The sequence below is a fragment of the Silene latifolia genome, chromosome Y, assembly GCF_048544455.1.
Source record: "Silene latifolia isolate original U9 population chromosome Y, ASM4854445v1, whole genome shotgun sequence".
Classification (NCBI taxonomy): Eukaryota; Viridiplantae; Streptophyta; class Magnoliopsida; order Caryophyllales; family Caryophyllaceae; genus Silene; species Silene latifolia.
The window spans coordinates 279353939-279376777 of record NC_133538.1 but is presented as its reverse complement, the minus strand read 5'-3'; the positions used below and the strand labels follow the sequence as shown (position 1 = coordinate 279376777).

Genomic DNA, 22839 nt, shown 5'->3' with positions numbered 1-22839 from the left:
AGAAAGCGTGGTCTTTTGGGGCGTCAGGAATTTTTGTCGCTTTTTAGCGTCAACCTTCTCGACACCTTTTGGCGTCAGTGGCCTTATCAAATAGCGACGCTTTTCAGTGTCGAGTGTTTCTGACGCAAAATTGCGTTGGGAATTCGGAAGCTCTCGACGCTTTTTACGGCCCTCTAATTTTTTTTTTTTTGCTACTAATGCTTTTCAAATTAAACAATATATATATATTACTAGATGACATCATAAAGAGCTATAGACAAATAAATTAACGAGCATATATCCAAAACAAAATTTTATAACATACCGTTACATTGTCAAAAATAAACTAACAAGCATATATCCAAAACAAAAATTTTAATCTGAACAAGAGTAATGTGAAACTATATTGCTACTGATGTTCCCACTCAGAAATAAAAATGTTTCAAAAAAAAAAAAAATTCCTAGCTAAAAGCTGCACTAATCCGCTCCAAAAGTGAATTCGAGAACTGCTCCTTTCACCCGGATGCATCTCCAAGAGTATCCGCTGAATCTGATATCAACACATGGGAATTAAATATAAAGAAAGTGAAGTAGGAATATAAAATATAGACATCATAGGCATTAAAGACGATTATATTAAACTGATATCAAGAGCATAGTAATACAATACAACCAAGCTAATAAAACAAACAAAAAACATCATAGCTAAACGGTGACAACATAATGCTATATATACATGTTCTCTTGCACTCTCGATCTCCAAAATCTATGACATGGTAATCATAGAACAACGGTGATGTACTCGAAAATATTGAACGGTTAGAGAAGACATGAAATGAGAGCATTGAGCAAAAGGCAGTTGAAGGGAATTGGACAAATACAGTAATACACAAGCATGGAATTGAAGAATTGAGCACAAGAATGAGAGTAACTCAGTGATAATAACTTTACAGAATACACAGTGACTTGTCTCTACCAAAATTCCACACAATATAATTTTGATTAATGTCTAATGTGGACTTTGTACCATGAAACATACTTAGCTGCTTTCAACATTAAAACCCAACATCAAATTGAGAAAGGCATATGCTGGTGCAAAATCTATCAGAAAAACTAACCAATGAAGTCCTATTTGGATGACTAGCCAATGCGCAACATCGTCAGTGAACTCATACCACAATTATTAATATCCGAATTGTAATAAATTACCGTAAACCCATTAAAAAATTCAGCCAAATTCAGCAAAACATGGCTAGAACAACTTCAAAGTCAGTTCTAATTCATTAGAGATTATTAGAAACAGAACACAACAAGCAGCGATTTAATTTACCGAGACATGCTACAGTTCATCAGTCACTAACATAATCAGAGAAAAGCTCACCCCTATAATGCAATGAATTTCCTACTGGAAATAATCAGAACATGTGCCAAACTGCGAGAAATAATCAATGACTTTCCTACTGGAAATTAGAATGAAAATCTGGCATTGACATAACCAAAATTAAACACGGCTTTGCAGTCCGACCAGCTGAGACATGTTACAATTCATATATAGTTTATCTTGTAAGCTCAACAAGATAAACTCAGGGAGACATATTTTATCGCATTGCTTGATCTTCAGTCACTAACATAATCAGAGAAAACTGATTCAATCCCAATTAAGCTGACATCAAACGAGATGCTCGATTCAACCTTAATTTGTTCAAAATCATGAGTTTAAAATCAAGTTGCCTTTTAGTAAGAAGCACATAGTACTCTATATTTGAATATTAAGTCCACAGGAAGGCAGGAAGCATTCAAGGCAAGTAAAAAAAATGCACTCTAGTGAAGTATTTCACATGAGATTCATTTTCTGAGAAGTGTTGAACATTATTGGTAAAATTAACAATTAATCTTTGGCAAAATCCCAGATCATACAGCACACTCATACTTTCTAGCAGTTGATGTCATGTCAGCATGAGTCGTTCTGTCCAAGTTGGAACTTGCTACAAATTGGAAACCTTGTTAACTAGGTGTGCGTCGACGAAAATGGCAATTTCACAGAAAACAGCCTATAGCCTATATCCGGACAGCCTAAATACACTTCTGAACGATTTGGCAACCTTGTTTTTACTACTTCTATGATCTTTCGAATGACGGTATGCAAAGTAAAATTTGACCTTGTTTCTTTCATATTAGACCTCAAAGTTTACAAAATCAGCACTTTCAGAAGAATTGTTAAATGAAAGGGAGTAAAGACTATAGTAGTCGACCCCAGCACTAACTAGAAACAGAAATATTATCTTTTGAATGTACTGACCAGGCTAGCGGGTGTACCAAATCCTTTCTACAGTTTGAGCTCCTTACTGACTAGAAAGCTACTCTGAAAATACCATACACGTGCAACTTCTTGCCAGTCTAAATAAAATAAGGTTAGGTGTTTTCATAAATGTACATATAGTCTACTACTCTTCAGTATCTCAACACAAAGAGTAAAACATAGAAAGTTAAGCAAGATGGAGTACCAAAATATAAAATGGTGTTTCTTCCTAGGATTGTCTATGTTCTTTGCATTTGCAGCTTGCTGTCTAGCAAAAGCAGAAAACCATTTACATCACTTGGAGGTATGTCGCTTTTGAGTTCTGTCTAGTCTAGTCAAGATTTCTTTTATGCGATTTAAGATGCAGGCCACCATCATCATCATGAATGTTGGTTAAACAGATCATACCAACACCAGCGAGTAGATTATGCACAACCCAATAAGTGAAATAATCACATTTGTGTAATAATTATTCTGAGTATATTTCTTACCTTGGCAATTCTGATAATCGACTTAGGCATGGAATCCCGCAAATGAGAACACCATGGGCAGATGAACCTATATACATCACGCAATGCCCAATTAAACCAGGAGGAACCTACACACACAGGTTCACAAAAGAAAACCAAGACGGTACTCTTTTGTGGCATGCTCATAGCAAATGGCTGAGAGCCACCGTTTATGGGGCTCTAATTATATACCCCCAAGCTGGGATCTTCATACCCCTTTCCACAGCCTGCAAGAAAATTTCCTATCCTTCTATGTAAAGGGAATAATTGCAACATGTTCATACTATTGTGAAAACAAATAGTTGAGAGAATGACTTAATTGAATAGCAATTGAGAATGACTTAATTGAATAGTTGAGAGAATGACTTAATTGTGAAAACAAATAGTGGAACATCATCCTCGCCATTGGCTGATGCAAAGGGTCCAGCATCTTTATCGTCTTCACTAATCACATGTCGAGTTTGGCAATTCACAATTCACAATTGAAGAAGCATTAGGTTTTGATTAATTACGTACCTATTTAGCACATGACGGTGATGATTAACGAGATGCACGATTCAGCATGATGAGGGCGCCGAAATGAATTAGATCGGCAATTGAATAGAAATTGAAAGAGATATGTACAGTCGTTTTGATTAATTGAATAGCAATTGAGAGATGTACGGCACCGAAATGAATTAGGTCGGCAACTGAGGAGACCACAATGATGCAGGCGGTTTTGATTTTTTGGGGAAGAGCGCGAGATATGGAAGATTTTTTTAGAGAATAGCGGTTTTTTTATTTTAAAGTGATTATTATATTACTAAAATGGATATTGGGTGAAAAAATGGGCCGACGTCTATACAAGCGTCGACCATAAAGCGTCGGGAAAGTAAGGGAATTGTTGTAGTGATAAAATGGAATCCATTTTATTTTTGTCAATTTTGTCTTATGTCACATGTCATATGTTACATAAATTAGTTATGTATTTTTAACATATTAAAAATCAACGTATTAATAAAAATACGTCATATACAAAAATCGACTTAGTAATTCATAATTACTTGTACCAAAATATTTTACCAATTTACAAATCACAATAAATTGTATTTATAATAATTCATTCAATTTTAATTGTTTCTTTAATAATTTCATCTGAGTAATGATACAATTCAAATACTCAGACCGTATCTCATTTTAATCAATTTCAATGTGATACGTAAATTTTACTACCAAAATCGTCCGTCAATTTTCAAGTAATTTAATTAACTCGTAACGTTATACGATTAATTAAATGATCAATTAAGAGTGTTGCCCTATAGGTATGACCTAGGGGATCAACTCGATCACCACCGTCGCACGCACGACAATGTCAAACTCTAGTCACCAATCATTACCGATATATGTTGATCAGTTGTGATGAAATATTACTTCCCAATTGTATTCTTTATAATGAGACTTAAACATGTTATCATCATGATCAACAGTCGTGATCGCATTATTGTCGGAGGACACATATTCCAACAATCTCCCACTTGTCCTCGACAAGTGTGCGTCACCAATTCTCTTGTCCTATTACTATCTCCCACTCAATGCAAGGTGTCTTTCAGGTCGTACTTGCAAGTGATCATATCGAGAGTGGTTTCCTCGATCTGGAGAATAACTGATTGACCAGATTTATCTATCATAGATACCTTCCGAGCGTGGCCACGCATTTCCAGTTCATTACTCCTCGAGTGGCCCTGAGATATTGTTATAACCCTGACTAGGGATGGACAATTCCTATCGCACTCATTCCCTTCGACTAGCCACAACAATCATAACCCAAAATATGCCCATTTGACCCCATTTACGAAGGTCGTAGTAACACAAATCAAAGTTAATCAAATCATGCCATCTTAGGCGAATAGTCTTTAGTCTAAAGAATCGACTCATTCGAATACTATAGTAGCTCTCGCCACGACCAGGCTATATAAATTTGCCAGAACTCTATAAGCGGTCATTAGGCCCGACAAAATGTTCCTAACAGTCTGCCTATGTGATCGACCAGTCATCTCACATGACTCTATGGCACTTGAACTTGCCATCAATCGCATAACACTCTAGTCACTTCGAGACGTCACCTCATGTAAGTAACTATGGGCAAATACAATGTTAATCCATGTTCACTTTAACGGGGTTCAATTGTCTCCACAACCCGTTTGGATATAACAATGTACAAGGTGAGTTAATAATAACTCAAACGACAAATGTCCACATCACACTCGAGTAGTCAATACCATATTACAACCTTGTGATGCAAATCGTAAGTGTAAACACTTATTGATTGCAATAGAAGTTTAACATGCCATGTGTCCATGTTTTCAAACTTCTTATAATCGCATTTTCCTTTACATTCATGTTCTCTCTCATAGCATGAATCTTACTAAGTACACATCAAGGTTCCCGACCTCGGTTTTGGTTCTTTATCTTGAAAGAACTTCCTTATCGATTATCACATAACGAACGAATTTGTGGTGAATGATATAACTTGTACTGATCAAGTACTCCATCCACACACAATGCACTAGGTATATGTTTTGCAGAATCTTGCAACAATTTGACAAGATGATTAGCCTAGCACTTCTCACAAGTCCTAGCATAGTTCACTACAAAAAGAATTAAAACAGGCAACTGATTTTGGCGACTGAAATCAGTCGCCAAAATCAATTTGGCGATCAAATCGATCGCCAAACGTCGATCATGCGGACCTTAGTCGCCTTTTCTAGCTTTGGCGACTAAAGTCGGTCGCCAAATTTGGCGACTGCCAAATCAGTCGCCAAATACCAAAAATGGCGACTGATAGGGTAGTCGCCAAATTGGCGACTGATTAAAGGTAGTCGCCAATTTGGCGATCAATAAGCAATAAAAATGCCAACTCGATCGCCTTTTTTGGGTGACGTAGCGATTTAGGTGACCAAATTTGGCGGCGAAGTGATTTGGCGATTGCAATTCAGTCGCCATTTTGGCGACCATCTTTAATCAGTCGCCAATTTGGCGACTGAATTGCAGTCGCCAAATCACTAATCAGTCGCCAAAACCACTGTATGTTTTGGTGGTTTTTTTCGTTTTCATTGCTAGCCAAAAATTTACAACCTGCATACAAACCGATGTTCCACAACACCATACATCCCATTTCAACACACACAACACCATACATTTCAACCCAACACCTCCCAATTTCTCAAACTTCATTTCATATATTGAAAATGAAAGTTTTACAAGCTAAGCTATTCTAAATGTTCAAGTCTAAATGTTCAAGTCTTACAAGCTAAGCTAACCTCCCAATCAGCTTACTTGGAAGCCAACACCGGCTCCACTCCCCCCATGTGGACCATGCGGATCATTTGGATCGTAGTTGGGTCGAGATCCGGGGTTACAACCTTGCCACCAAGTCTCAAACATTGCCATTCTTTCCTTCATTTGGCGCAATTCTTCATCACGTTTGGCATCACGTTCATCACGCTCTCTTATTTGACCTTGAAGTTGACTAATAATTCCCGGTTGATACGTGTTCTTGCCGGAATTGTTGAAGTCGATCTCCTACGAGTTTTCTCATAGAAAGCCGGTGTTGAACTTCCGGTACCATACACGTGCCCTTTCTTGAAGCCATCCACCAACTTATACCATATGTCATTATCCGGAGTTTCTGGATTGGCGGCTTTTTCTTGTTCAAATGCTTCCTACAATATAATTAAACAAATGGTTGTAAGTTAATATGGTAACCACCTTATATACGACATTTTAAAAGAGAGTAAATTAACAAAAATTAAGTGTTACGGAAACTTACATATAATTGCTTGTCTTTTGGCTTAGTCCAAGTTCTAACCCCTTTGTGGTCAACCCGGAATGCGTGTCCGAAATTCTGCAATACCGTCATGCAATCGGCCGTGACTTCTTCTTTCCTCTCCGAATGAAAAAAAAAACATACATGTTAGAAAATCAACAAAAAATCTAACATAAAATAAACATGTTGCATTGAAAACAAAAAAAGTGTGAAATAATAGACAAACTTACCCCCAACATACGATTCCAGAACGATCGTGAACCCGCGTAATGAGTAGGCTCGTTCACGGCGTCTTCCTTTCCTCCTCTTTTGTTGAGGGATGCGTGCTTAGACTTCTTCCAAAAGCGGGAGTTTTGGTATGCTTTATTAAGCCTTCATACTTGTCACCTGCAATTACACATATGAAATCATAACTAATAAGTTCTTGATATTATTTATAATATAAGAGAGTATATACTAATTAATACAAATAACAAAACAAGTTAATTAAATACCTTTCATGTGGTCTGGTTCCTTTGGGCGCCTAACTACCTTCCAAATCACGTCCCGATATCGTCGAGTACCGACTTCCTCGTGCACGATACGGATATTCCGTTCTTGAGATTTTGACCAAGCAAATGCTTGCTACAAAAAAAAAAAGCGACAAAATTTCATATTAGTATTTATAAAAGTATAACCTTGGTTATTAAAACAAAGAATTACGGAAAATATATACCCGAAAGTTATTGAACCACGCATCTCTTTGTGCATGAGAAGCTTGTGTCCACGATGTAGGAATTGGACCCACGAAATTAGTCTTCGTGCTTTTCGTGACACCTCGTACCACGCAATTGTCCATAAACCTGCATTTATTTTGAACATGTAAAATTACAAACAATTATTATTTTAAAAAAATAAATAAAAAAAAAACAAAATAGTAGACTAATAAAGAATAAAACTTACCATAATCCCGCCGGCTCAAGAATCATCTTATGATCCGAAGTGTACCGTATCGGCACCCGTGGTGGCTCGTCGCACCGTCGCCTCTCCTCACCGTCACCGTCTGTCATGCGCATCGGATCCTCCTGCACAAACTCCTCCTCCTGCTCCGGACGCGTACTCTGTCCTCCTCCCGAGCCGCCTCCACGCTTCCTACCTCGACTGCTCCGGCCATCTGCAAATAATACAAATAAAAATTAACACAAATAATGATAAATGAAAATTATACAGACTTCTAAATTTTAATAATTTACTCTTGAGGAATACAAAATTATACCAATTTAATCATCTTCATCTTCAAACCCATCGCCCTCATCCTCATCCTCTTCCTCATCGTCATCATCGTCATCATCATCATCATAATCATCTTCATCTCCAAACCCCTCGTCCTTCCTCCTTTTCTCCTCCTCCCTTCTCCTCCTCACCTCATCTTCCCCCCTCCTCTCCTCCTCTTCTTCCCTTCTCTCCTCCTCCTCCTCCGCCTCATCCTCCCCCGGCAGTCTCTCTTTCAGTCGCCAAATTTGGCGACTACACATATATCAGTCGCCAAATTTTAAAACTCGGTCGCCAAATTGATTCCCTTTTTAAAAAATGACAGCCTGGTTTCTACTAAAAAAATTGGCGACTGAAATTCATTTTGGCGACTGCATTTCAGTCGCCAAATTGGCGACTACACATAAATCAGTCGCCAAATTTAAAATCTCGGTCGCCAAGTTTGATTCCCTTTTTAAAAGATGTTCGCCAAATTGGCGGCGATTTCATCGCCAATTTGAAAATCAGTCGCCAATTTGGCGACTAAATATATCAGTCGCCAAATTTCGGTCGCCTGTTTTAGTTTTTCTTGTAGTGGTTAGGAAAGATTAGTTTTAAGTAACTTCTTATTCAACTAAGTATCTTTCCAAAACTTCTTATTTCTCTTTCTAGGCTTGAAAGATTTAGGATTCTCATAAATCCTAACATGTGCTCGAATTTTCATTAATATGCGCAACCTCTTGACACATATAAGAGCATTCTGACAAACACCGAAATCGCTCATCGGATTCTACTTGAGAATTCATGACGTTTCTATTGTGGCTTACCAATGAATCTGATGGGAAATGTGCCTCAACAATAGTGCGATCACATGATTTAAATATTATTATTAAATCTCATATAAAGAATACGTAAGGGATGATTCATTATATTGTCAACTGATCAACATAAATCGGTAACGATTGGCATGCTAGAGTTTGACGTTACTGTCGTGGGACGGTGGTGGTCAGTTGATCCCTTAAGGTCACACCTAAAGGATGATGCCCTTATCCATAAAGCTGATTGATTGTATGACGATACAAGTTAATCAATTCCTTAAAATTGAACAATTCAATTTGTGAGAGAGAATATTGATATCTTATTGTAATGGGATTAAATAAGATTTATTTTAGTAATAAAATGCTTTATTACTAAAATTGTTTATTGTTTGAGAAACAATAAAGATAAGAATGAATGGTTGATTATAATTACAAGATATTGTGAATTATAATTACATGACCCATTTTGTTTATGTGATCAACTATCACTAGTCAATTTATTGGATGTAATTTAATTAATTCATGAAATGATATTTATGTGATAAATATGCATTAAATTAATTAATAATATGTAATATATTACATGAGACATATTGTGTGACAAATGACAAATTGACAAAATAAAATGGTAGTCCATATTATGGAGGATGGACCGAATGGAGGGAGTTGTTTTGGTGTAAGATTGATTTATTTTATGATAAATAATCATAGGCCTTGCTTTTGTAGCCTTACACCTATCCTACTTTGTCTTACACACCTACACATTGTGAATACAAAAAGAAAGGAAAAGATGCTTTCCTTGTCTCCTTCCCACCGGTGGCATGCATTAGAAATGAGAACTTTTGTTCTCATTTTTGATTACTAATTCATTCTCTTCATGCATGAAAAAGCTACACATGCATTCTTCTCTCTATCTTCATCATCTTTCTCAAAAACTTGAGATTTTTGATTCTAATTGTTCCAAAAGGATTACTAAAATTATTAATGTAATATATGAGTGTTAGTAATCAATTTTAAGGTAAACTACTAAACTAATATCTAGTTAATATTATTTAGTGGGGATAAGGGATAGTCTTGGGTGCAATCAAGAGGAGAATCTCTACTTTGGGATTTTTGAATGTTCATCCTTATAAATGGATAGCTCAAGAACTAACAAGAAGGAGATCTTGTTGGTTCCCATTTGACCAAAATTTATTTGGTGAGAAATTGATTTTCTTATCTTTTTGTTTTAGTTTGCATGCATAAGATCTAGTTTTAATTTTATGACTAAATTAAAATGATACATATATGAATATGTTAAGTAATGAGATATAGATTTCTAACAAGCGGTATCATGAGCACAAGGTTGTTTGCATGCAAATCGGTTATTGTTTTTCCGAGTTATATGATTAACAAACAAAACTTGTAAATTTGTGATATTATGATATATCACGAAAATAATTTATGCATGTTAAAGTTTCTGATCCTAAAATGTATTTAGGATATTTTGGTTAATTTATGGATTTTATTGTTCATTTTATATAATATTGGCATTAAAATGTGATTTTTATGATAAAAATGTCATTTTTGGACGAAAATTAGCTAAACTTCGAATTTTCCAGTGGTTTTTGGATATTTTTTCACATATATTATTTTTAGATGATCTGGAAATTTTCATAATTTTATGAGTTCTTATGCTCGAAAAATGGATTTTTCATGATAAAAATCGTATTTAGATGAAAAATAGGTTAATATGAGAAATATTTCGAATCTGGTCATAGAAATTTAGTATGTTGTCACATGCAATTTTACAAGATGTGTGTAAAATAATAGGCTATAATGAAGTCTTCATGCATGATATATGGATTTTTGATGAAAAATAGCATAAATAGTGACTTAATTAGTGAAAAATTGCTAAAACATACTTCATGACTAAGGAAAAACGTCACATATTGCATTTTATTATCCTTTTCAGATCTAAAATTGAAAATTTGATGAATATAATTTTTGTCATGTTTTTATGATTTTTATTGATAAATCCCATAAACCGCAACATTGTTTTTCCCGATAACTTTCGAAATTTTTAACCTAATTTTTTGAACATTATGAGTGTCATGGTATTTTTCCAGAATATTCATGAGTTTAAATTTCAAATTTCAAATTTATTTGAAATTTTTGTGATTTATTTGAAGTTTATAGCATTTTATTGTAATTTTGAGTCCTTTTATGAACAATATTAAGAAATATGAGTTAATTATGGTCAAATAGTTAGTGGAGACTAATTTTGAGTCCTAATAATTTAGGGTAATTAACTTGTGCATAAATATGAATTTATGTAATTTTTGTGATTATAAAACGTTGAATCACGCAAATCCGTAAAAACCGTGTAATATACGATATTGGCTCCTTAAAGGCGATTTAGCATAAAATTGGGCATGTTCATACATATTATAATGCTGCATTTTATTTATGATTGTCATAATTTTATTTATGTAATTTTGAATTATGTAATTTTTACTTAGTATGGCCTTAGTTTTAATTGGTATTACCCGAAATGTATGGGAATATCGATTCGGTTGTAATTTATTGTGATCTCGTATCACCGTTTTGTAATTTAATAGATTTATTTTATTATAGTTACAAATGTATAATAGGAAATTATGTAATTTATTATGTAATTTTATTCATTTCGGAGTTCCCAAAGACGGATTTCTTCAAGATGGTGATACATAAAGACGGTGTTACCTCGAGATGCGTGCCACAACCGAAGTTCAAGGGACCAATGGAGTTGGTTTCCGAATATGTAATAGTTAAATAGTTTTCTATTTTAGGAAGGCCATACTAGGATTTATTTTTATGCTTTGCATTTTATTTATATGTCGCATGCATCGCTAAATCGCCATAACTAAAACATGCATCTTTATCTAATCGAGTTCATCGACCATGTCAATTACAATTATCGTAGTTCACCGCTTTAGTTCACTTAAAACGTGATAGATAATAAATTGACATGACCTCTCGCTAAAACAATCAATTGAGACATAGCCTTACCAAATAGTAGAAACCATGAAAACCTATTTCGTGAGGGAGTGCACTCGGCCACACCGGGGTACAAACCTTGTTACGTAGGTGAAGTGGGTGATAAATGTCTATCCACCGAATTCATGTTGATAAGGGATGAATCGGCCACACCGTGCCCAAGTTAATGTGGGTTTGGATCATGGACACATTTATTCGAAATTTGGATTGAACTCAACAAAAGTTTTTCGATAAGGGTTTTATCGGCCACACCGTCCCCTTGTTGAATGTGTTTTGGGCTAAAGATAAATGTTAATGTAATATTATCGACCAAGAGTTCTAAAAGTAGAATCGATTAAACGTTAATGCACCGAGTTATATTGATAAAGGATGAATCGGCCCCACCGTGCCTAAGTCGATATGAATTTGGGTCTTGGAATCATTTATCATAGATGGGTAGAGGTCACTATGTAAATGCTTTACTTGTTGCTTACAAGTATTAATAAAATGATAAATGTTAAGTTTTCCACTATTCCGTTATCATATTGTTCTATTTTTTACCACAATTCATATACGATATCATTTCGATTTTGATTCAAATCTCCATTAAAACATCGTAACTAAAGACAAAATTTGAATTTTCTTCTAAAAACCTCAAATGAACCATTGCTAAGGATCTCTTGTAAAGAGTATAGATTAAAGTTATTCATTATCAAACAGGTTTTTGATTCTTGACTAACACATCTACTTACAATGAATTGTTTCTAATTTTGGTAACTAGATTTGTTGGAAATCAAAATTGACCAAAATAACGCAATCACTTCAATGAAAGTTTTTAAAACTAAAACGAACAAATGAAGAGTAATCTTCATGAATTCAATTTTGCTTCTCAAAGCAAAGACTCATTGAAATGAGTGGGAGCATTCTCTTAAACCGTTAAGATGAGGACGAGGTTCAAGAAGTAAAGATAATAATGGAATTGATACAAGGTAATGTTAAAAGTAAAGTTATTGAGAAATGACGATACTAAACCTATCAATCCCGACCAATAAAGTTTCCATTTTCTTAAATGTTGGACACAAGAAAGGAAACTACCCCAAATAATTGAAGAATCAACAAGTTAGTTGTGGGACATCTAATGGGACCTTCTTCTCTAAATGTTTATTTGATTAAACATAAATTTTGCTAGTACCACTTCGTCAATATTAGAAACCAGTGGAGGTTTTCATCATTGTATTCGACACATAAGATGATTAGAATATGACGACTAGCAACAATAATATCGAGAGATAGAGTAATTGTGTACTCAATCTAGTTTTTGGATTTAAAGTTGTACTTAATTATGACTATTAAGTACATAAACTCTAAATAAGAATATAAACTTGTTAAGATACAAAAGAGGTTTTCACTTTTGTGACCCTATACACCACGATTTGATGTATGGCTAGCCCATTATCAAGATGATTATATTCTAAACCAAACTAGAATGATATATCATGTAGATGATGTAAGATTCAAATTGGTAACCCAAGATTAAACCTTAAATTTTGGAATGATGAACGCAAAGAGTTATCGAGTACTCTTGAAACCATTAGATTGTTAATGGTATATGCGTATCTTGTATTCAAAGCAAGATGTCTCGTGCCTTTTGGTTGAAAAGGAGATCGAGGTTGTAAATCATCGATCCAAAATAGGTTGATCATTTTCTTTTACCAACGATTTAAGTTGACGCTAATGTGTTCACTTAATAAGCTAAATAGAAAAATCTTTGAAGAAGTTTAAAGAGTTCAAGGAATCACGATTTAGTCGTGATGGGATTATCAAAGTGAAGACTTTGATATAAGCCAAAGGAAATGTGATATAGTATCACAAGTTAATCTCTCTTAGCACGCATTATGGAATAATGTGTGATTGAATAAGAATTAAAACGCTATTTTCGATATGGTTTGAACTTCAATCAAGTTACTTTGAGTTACTTGATCCTTTTGGGGATTTTATCATTTTTTGTCTAAATTATTTTTCCACTAAATCGAATCATATGAGATATGAAATGGTAAGGGTACCATGTTTGTAAGTTTTCACAAGAAACAAATGCTCATTTTTCCCTTTTCAATTATCACGAGTACGACGGGTTTGCGGCTCGTGAAGCTGTCTTTCTAAAATACAAGTTTATTTCTAGAAGACAGAGTGGGAGAAATTATTCAAGAGCCACAAAGAATGCCACAGAGAATGTTATGTCGCAAGAAACTGGTCTTTCTTGCCTACATGAGACATTTTGTGTAAGATATTGTTTCTTCAAAACCTAGGAGGTTAAATTCGTCACTTGTTAAAAATGATGAATTCATGCTACTTTTAAGAAAGTAAAGAGCTTATAACTTACAAAAGAAATTGTTTGATTCAAGTTGATTACTTCTAGAAAGTAATGAACATATGACTTACATAAGAGTGTTTAAGTCACAACTCAATACAAGGCTTAGAGCCATGAAAATCCGAAACAAAAGGGCTTGATTAGTGACAAAGGGTTTTGCACTAATAAAGAGAGATTTCAAAGCAAGATTGGTTGCAAAGGGTTTTGCACAAATTGAAATGCTTAAGTCTATTTGGATCTTCTTAGGGATTGTGTTTCATTGTGAGGATACGCATACAACATGTGAATCGAAAACCTACTTCTTCAAAAGAAGGAATGTATTCAATACATGTCATGAGTTTTATAGATTCTTGAAATCCTAAGATAATGTGCAACTTAAGATATGGTCTTAAGTAGGACATCAATGAGTTAGAATCAATGTTTTGATCATGTTATAAAACTTTTCTCGATAAGTCGAGAAGTTGTGTTTATACATGGAGTTTAGTGGGAGTTACGGAAATTTTTATTAGTCTTATATGTGGATGACATATTGATCATTGCGAATGATTTAAGACTTTTGGAGTATTATAATACATCCTGAATATCCGGTTTTATGAAGATAAATCCACATGATATTAGCGTCAATAAGACGTCTTATGTTGATAAGATTCATGACTAGTTCAATTAAATTGAACATATTTGATTGATTTCATTTGCTTCCGCTGCCGGATCAATTAAATGAGTAATGATGTATAACACTTCATATACTTTGAGTATGATGAGTTGTTTTCAAAATCGAATTTAAGTAATCTTTACCAAGTAAGCCATAAAGATTACCCTTAAGTGCTTGCAGAAGCATTAAGGAAGTAAAGCAAAGTGTTTATGATGCAATTTTGTGTAAGGGTGTTACACAAGTGACAATTGACAATTGAGATTGCGCATGGTTTCCGACAAAACCATAATCAAAACACATTAGGATGGTTAAGATACCATTGTGGCTATGATATTTAAGAAATAGATTTTCTAGAATCGGTCTAGGCAATAAAGAACAATGAGAAATGTTTACAACGGAAATTGAGTACACTTGCAATCATGAGATGTGCAAGAAGGATGAGTCCCGCACACTGTGAAAATAGTGGGAGCTATTCTTAGGCTAGAGGGCCTATGTCTTGATTGGATCTCGACACGTATTCAGAAAGTTTTGTAATGCAAATGTATACATTACAAAGGAAAACGAGTATGTAGTAAGGTTGAGTAAGGTACAAGAAATTGATAAAACCTACTAACCAAAGCCTTCTCAAAGGCTAAACATGATGAGTCATGTCATTTGAATTGAATTGAAATGAAAAACTACGTACAAGATCAAATTAGATTATAGAACATGAAATAGTAATCAGGCATTGACTATTCATATGTGATAATCGCATTTGTCGTTCGAGTTTTACTTTAAAACTCTTTTGTTATACTTTGTTACATCCAAACGGGTTGTAGATACAACATTGATCCCCGTTAAAGTGAACACGGATTAACATTGTATTCGCCCATAGTCACTTGTATGAGGTGACGTCTCGAAGTGACTAGAGTGTGATGCGATTGATGGCAAGTTCAATTGCCATAGAGTCATGTGAGATGACTAGTCGTTCACATAGGCAGACTGTTAGGAACACTTTGTCGGGCAGTGACCGCTTATAGAGTTCTGACAAATTTATAAAGCCTGGTCGTGGCGAGAGCTACTATAGTATTCTAATGAGTCGATTCTTTTGACTAAAGACTGTTCGCCTAAGATAGCACAGTTTCAGATTAACTTTGATTTGTGTTACTACGACCTTCGTAAATGGGGTCAAATGGGCATATTTTGGGTTATGATGGCTGTGGCTAGTCGAAGGGAATAAGTGCGATAGGAATTGTCCACCCCTTTGTCGGGTTAAAACAATATCTCAGGGCCACTCGAGGAGTAATGAACTCGAAATGCGTGGCCACGCTCGGAAGGTATCTATGATAGATAAATCCGGTCAATCGGTTATTCTCCAGATCGAGGAAACCACTCTCGATATGATCACTTGCAAGTACGACCGAAAGACACCTTGCATTGAGTGGGAGATAGTAATAGGACAAGAGAATGGTGACGCACACTTGTCGAGGACAAGTGGGAGATTGTTGGGAAATGTGTCCTCAACAATAGTGCGATCACATGATTTAAATATTATTATTAAATCTCATATAAAGAATACGTAAGGGATGATTCATTATATTGTCAACTGATCAACATAAATCGGTAACGGTTGGCTTGCTAGAGTTTGACGCGTTACGTCGTGGGACGGTGGTGGTCAATTGATCCCTTAAGGTCACACCTAAAGGATGATGCCCTTATCCGTAAAGTTGATTGATTGTATGACGATACAAGTTAATCAATTCCTTAAAATTGAACAATTTAATTTGTGAGAGAGAATATTGATATCTTATTGTAATGGGATTAAATAAGATTTATTTTAGTAATAAAATGCTTTATTACTAAAATTGTTTATTGTTTGAGAAACAATAAAGATAAGAATGAATGGTTGATTATAATTACAAGATATTGTGAATTATAATTACATGACCCATTTTGTTTATGTGATCAACTATCACTAGTCAATTTATTGGATGTAATTTAATTAATTCATGAAATGATATTTATGTGATAAATATGCATTAAATTAATTAATAACATGTAATATATTACATGAGACATATTGTGTGACAAATGACAAATTGACAAAATAAAATGGTAGTCCATATTATGGAGGATGGACCGAATGGAGGGAGTTGTGATGGTGTAAGATTGATTTATTTTATGATAAATAATCATAGGCCTTGCTTTTGTAGCCTTACACCTATCCTACTTTGTCTTACACACCTACACATTGTGAAGACAAAAAGAAAGGAAAAGATGCTTTCCTCGTCTCCTTCCCACCGGTGGCATGCATTAGAAATGAGAACTTTTGTTCTCATTTTTGATTACTAATTCATTCTCTTCATGCATGAAAAAGCTACACATGCATTCTTCTCTCTATCTTCATCATCATTCTCAAAAACTTGAGATTTTTGATTCTAATTGTTCCAAAAGGATTACTAAAATTATTAATGTAATATATGAGTGTTAGTAATCAATTTTAAGGTAAACTACTAAACTAATATCTAGTTAATATTATTTAGTGGGGATAAGGGATAATCTTGGGTGCAATCAAGAGGAGAATCTCTACTTTGGGATTTTTGAATGTTCATCCTTATAAATGGATAGCTCAAGAACTAACAAGAAGGAGATCTTGTTGGTGCCCATTTGACCGAAATTTATTTGGTGAGAAATTGATTTTCTTATCTTTTTGTTTTAGTTTCCATGCATAAGATCTAGTTTTAATTTTATGACTAAATTAAAATGATACATATATGAATATGTTAAGTAATGAGATATAGATTTCTAACAGAATCATCATGCTCTTATGCATATGATTCACCATTGGACATGTGCATGATCATTCTAATGGCGGAAACATTAGTAACTTATAATCATGTCATCAACTATATTTAGGTTCAAGGAACGACCATGACTGCTAATGGCAATTCCATTTCATTTAGATGAATAACCTATGTTTCTGTTGATCCGATGTGTATGTCCCAATACTTATCCAACATCCCTTGATGTAATTGGATTCATCATAGTCCATTTTCATCCAGAATTGAAAACTCAAAACTTCTTCTATGAAGGAAGGTGTTAGCTCGTCATTCTTTAATGAGTGGTGAGTTGTAAACATTCAAAGGATGATAGCTCCCACTAAATTCCATGTCTTCACATGATAATTTCCTAACTCCCACTCTATTCCACATATTTCGAAATTGACTTCTCAATCGAAACTTTTCAAGAATTGAAATATGAATTGCATTGCCAAGTTATTAAGATAAAACCATATATGTTCCCATCATATCCCTTCAAAATATCTATTTCGAAGAGGTCTCATTTTAGCCTTACGGAAAGAGATTTTAAATCTCTAACACACTCATGTCATAATGATGTGTGGCAATGTCATTTATTAAATATAAGTAATATCTAATACACATCCTTCAAAATATCCCTTTTAGAAGGATGTTTAACCAATCCATTTTCATAATGAGGTTAAGTAATGACATCTGCGTGGTTTAAAACTTTGGCTATTGGAGATATCGGTATATCAATCCTTGCAACTTCTAGTGATAAATATCACTTATTACTAGGATGTTACATTGATTCATTTAGGCTCTTAAGTAAATCTCAAGGTTGAAACTATTGGTCAAAATTTATCATAAACTTAGTCAAAAACTTGTCAAGACTTTACATTAGTCATTTTGTTCCAAAACTTTCTTTTGGTCTCCTCGTGTAGTTATCATAAGAATATGTTCTTTCGATTACTTCACTTGGTCTCTTTTGTCATATAGAACTTACTTGAGACCATAAATCTCATCTATATGGTATACTATGTAAATAGATACACCTTCATTCAAATCATTCTTTCTTGCGTAGATCTTCATTTACACAATAGATCTACTTTTTATCTTGTCTCGTGTGTTGTGTCCTCATTTTTCTCCCACTCTATCTTTAGAATAAATACACTATAGATTGAAAGATAGCATATGAGACACAAATAATGATTTGAAGTATAAGGAGAACTATCTCATAGATTGACTAATAGTTATAGATTTCGTAAGTGTACTTGGTGATTGACATTCCTTTAAGAGAGTTCATAGACTCAAAATCGCTTTATAAATGATCATACACAAGCCTTAAGCATGTGGACATATAATGAAACCCGTCATTATATTTGTCTATTAGATCACTTTAAGTTATATGTTTCTAAGAACAAGCATTTAAACATGAATTTTAGAACAAAAGAATAAAATGATAAAACGGGTGACTTGGGTTGCAAACCAAGTCACCATTATCCAAAATACAACCCATTATCCAAAATACCTTTCCATGTCGAACACGGAAACTTAAGGTTCTAAAATACAAAACATAATTTAAAATAAGACAATGAAAAGCAAAGCTCCATGAAAGCTATCCCTAGCTTCTTGATGGTTTCTCTTGCTTGCTTTTCCTTTCCCTTGTCTTTGCTTGGTGGAGGCCCTATTTACAATAAAAAAGGAGATACATTATCACAACTTTGCATCATAATACCATAGTTGAATTAGAAACATAAAAGAAGGATAGTCATTTACCTACTGGAGTAATCTTTCCAGCCTTAATATCACCAAGGTACTTGGAACAATTTCTTTTCCAATGTCCCATACCATTACAATAATGACATTTATCAAGAGGACCCTTCTTGATTTTTGAAGTGCTAGCTTCACAAGTCTTAGCTTTGGTGAATGTGGGAGTTTGCTTCTTACCCTTCCTCCCATTCTTCTTGAACTTCCCCTTACTCTTAGTGCTTATGTTAAGCACATCTTTTGGAGGATTCACATTTAACCCCATGTCCCTCTCAGCTTGCACAAGTAACTTGTGCAATTCTTCAAGAGACACATCCTTGTCTTGCATGTTAAAATTCACCCGTAATTGAACATACGCTTTGACTTTGGACAAGGAGTGTAGAATCCTATCTACAATGAGTTCTTTGGGGATTTCAACCTTTTGAATTTTCAAGGTCTCGACAAGCTCCATGAGTTTGAGCACATGAGGGCTAACCTTTTGGCCCTCTTTGAAGTCGAGATCAAAGAATGCCGCGGCCGCCTCATATTGGACGATCCGCGGAGTTTGTGAAAACATTGTCACAAGCTTGGAGTAAATCTCATTAGCATTGCCCATTTTAAAGGCTCTTCTTTGGAGGTCCGCCTCCATCGCAAATATTAAGACATTTTTCATTGCGGCGGACTCCTTTTGGTAAGCCTCATATGCTTCCCTAGTGGCTGCGGTCGACCTAGTAGTAGGTTCGGGTGGAGATGCCTCGGTAAGGTAACGAAGCTTGTCGTCACCTTGGGCAGCTAGTTTGAGTTGGGCATCCCAACCGGAGAAATTTGACCCATTCTTTTCAAGTTTACATCGATCCATGAAGGATCGGAGCCATGATGAACTAGCGAGAGGCGTTGCAATAGGGCTTGGTGTTGCCATTTGTTATGAGGAAAAAGTGGTCTACAAAAGAAAGGAGTAAAACAAATGTCGTTTTAATAATAATACTCGTAAAAATTTTAATTTAAACAAGTTTTGTGCATTTTTTCTAGTGACCTCTACCCAACTAGATAAATGATTCCAAGACCCAAATTCATATCGACTTAGGCACGGTAGGGCCGATTCATCCTTTATCAATATAACTCGGTGGATTAACGTTTAATCGATTCTACTTTTAGAACTCTTGGTCGATAAAATTACTCTAATAATTATCTATAGCCCAAAACACATCCGACAAGGGCACGGTATGGCCGATGAAACCCTTATCGAAAAACTTTTGTTGAGTTCAATCCAAATTTCGAATAAATGTGTCCATGATCCAAATCCACATCAACTCGGGCACGGTAGGGCCGATTCATCCCTTATCAACATGAATTCGGTGGATAGACATTTATCACCCACTTCCCCTACGTAACAAGTTTTGTACCCCGGTAGGGCCGAGTGCACTCCCTTGCGAAATAGGTTTTCATGGTTTCTACTATTTGGTAAGGTTATATCTCAATTAATTGTTTTAGCGAGAGGTCATGTCAATTTATTATCTATCACGTTTTAAGTGAACTAAAGCGGTGAACTACGATAATTCTAATTGACACGGTCGATTAAACTCGATGAAAGAAGATGCATGTTTTAGTTATGGCGATTTAGCGATGCATGTGACATATAAATAAAATGCAAGCATAAAATAAATAAATCCTAGTATGGCCTTTCCTAAAATAGAAAAACTATTTAACTATTACATATTCGGAAACCAACTCCATTGGTCCCTTGAACTACGGTTGTGGCACGCATCTCGAGGTAACATCGTCTTTATGTATCGTCATCTTGAAGAAATCCGTCTTTGGGAACTCCGAGATAAATTAAATTACATAACAAATTACATAGTTTCCTATTATACATTTGTAACTAAAATAAATAAAATAAATCTATTAAATTACAAAACGGTGATACGAGATCACAATAAAATTACAACCGAATCGATATTCCCATACATTTCGGGAAATACCAATTAAAACTAAGGCCATACTAAGTAAAATTACATAATTCAAAATTACATAAATAAAATTATGACAATCATAAAGGAAAAATGCAGCATTATAATATGTATGAACATGCCCAATTTTATGCTAAATCGCCTTTAATTAGCCAATATCGTATATTACTCGGTTTTTACGGATTTGTGTGATTTCAACATTTTATAATCACAAAAATTACATAAATTCATATTTATGCATAAGTTAATTACCCTAACCACTTAGGACTCAAAATTTAGTCTTCACTAATAATTTGACCATAATTAACTCATATTTCTAAATTTGTTCATTAATGGACTAAAAATTTCAAAAATAAGCTATAAACTTCAAATAAATCACAAAATTTCAAATAAATTCAAAATTTGAAATTTAAACTCATGAACATTCTGGAAAAATACCATGACACTCATAATTTTCAAAAAACATAGGTTAAAAATTTCGAAATTTATCCGGAAAAACAATGTTGCGGTTTATCGGTTTTAACCAAAATAATCATAAAAACATGTGAAAAATTATATACATTAACTTTTCAATTTTATATCTGAAAAAGATAATAAAATACAACATATGATATTTTTCTTTAGTCATAGAGTATGTTTTATTAATTTTTTTTTCATTAATTAAGTCACTATTCATGCCATTTTTCTTCAAAAATCCATAAATCATGCAAAAAGACCTCAATATAGCCCATTATTTTACACACATCTTGTAAAATTGCATGTGACAAGATACTAAATTTCTATGACCAGATTCGAAATTTATCTCATATTAACCTATTTTTCACCTAAATCCGAATTTAATAATGAAAAATCCATTTTCGAGCATAACAAGTCCAAAAATTATGAAAATTTACAGGTTATCTCAAAATAATATATGTGACAACATATCCAAAAATCACTGGAAAATTCGAAGTATAGCTAATTTTAGACCGAAAATGACATTTTTACTCATAAAATCATATTTAAATGCCATTATTGTATAATATGAACAATAAAAATCCGTAAATTAACCAAAATATCCTAAAACATTTTAGGACCAGAAATTTTAACATGCATGAATTAATTTCGTGATATATCATAATAACACAAATTTTACAAGTTTTATATGTTAATCTTTATAACTCGGAAAAACTTTTACCCGATTTGCATGCAAACAACCTTGGCTCATGATACCGATTGAAGGAAAAGTAGGTCTATATACTTACATATTCATATATGTTATAATTTAATTTGTCATAAAATTAATGATTGATCTTATGCATGCAAACATTAAAACAAAATAAGGAAGAAACATTGTTCTTACATTGTGATTTTCGGTTTAATGGGCACAAGAGAGATCACCTTTCTCTCTTGTTCTTGAGCTTTCCCTTTTGGATGAACTAAGACCCAAGTGTAGGATCTCTCCCAAGGATTTATACCCAAAGCTTTCTCTTAATTAAAATTAATATTATAGATACTAGTACAATATTAATCCTGTAGAAAAATGACCCAAAACAATTTGGTTTTTAATCTCCCAAAAACCGGTTGGGAGAGAATAGGAGAGGAAGTATTTTCTCTTTCTAAAATCTTAATTTTTGATAAGTTAGAATGAATGAATAATGCACACTCATGCATGTAGTGTATATCAAAAAATATAAGACAAAAACCCTT

The 22839-nt window shown here is 34.2% G+C and overlaps 1 long non-coding RNA gene across 1 annotated transcript; it reads right to left on the bottom strand.

The window, feature by feature from the left end:
• Positions 1–255: 255 nt before the first annotated feature.
• On the bottom strand, positions 256–3531 carry LOC141634473 (uncharacterized). Its single transcript, XR_012539208.1, has 2 exons — positions 2770–3531; positions 256–529 (listed from the first exon to the last, which is right to left on the bottom strand). It is a non-coding gene; the product is annotated as an uncharacterized LOC141634473 (long non-coding RNA).
• Between the last annotated feature and the right edge of the window lie 19308 nt (positions 3532–22839).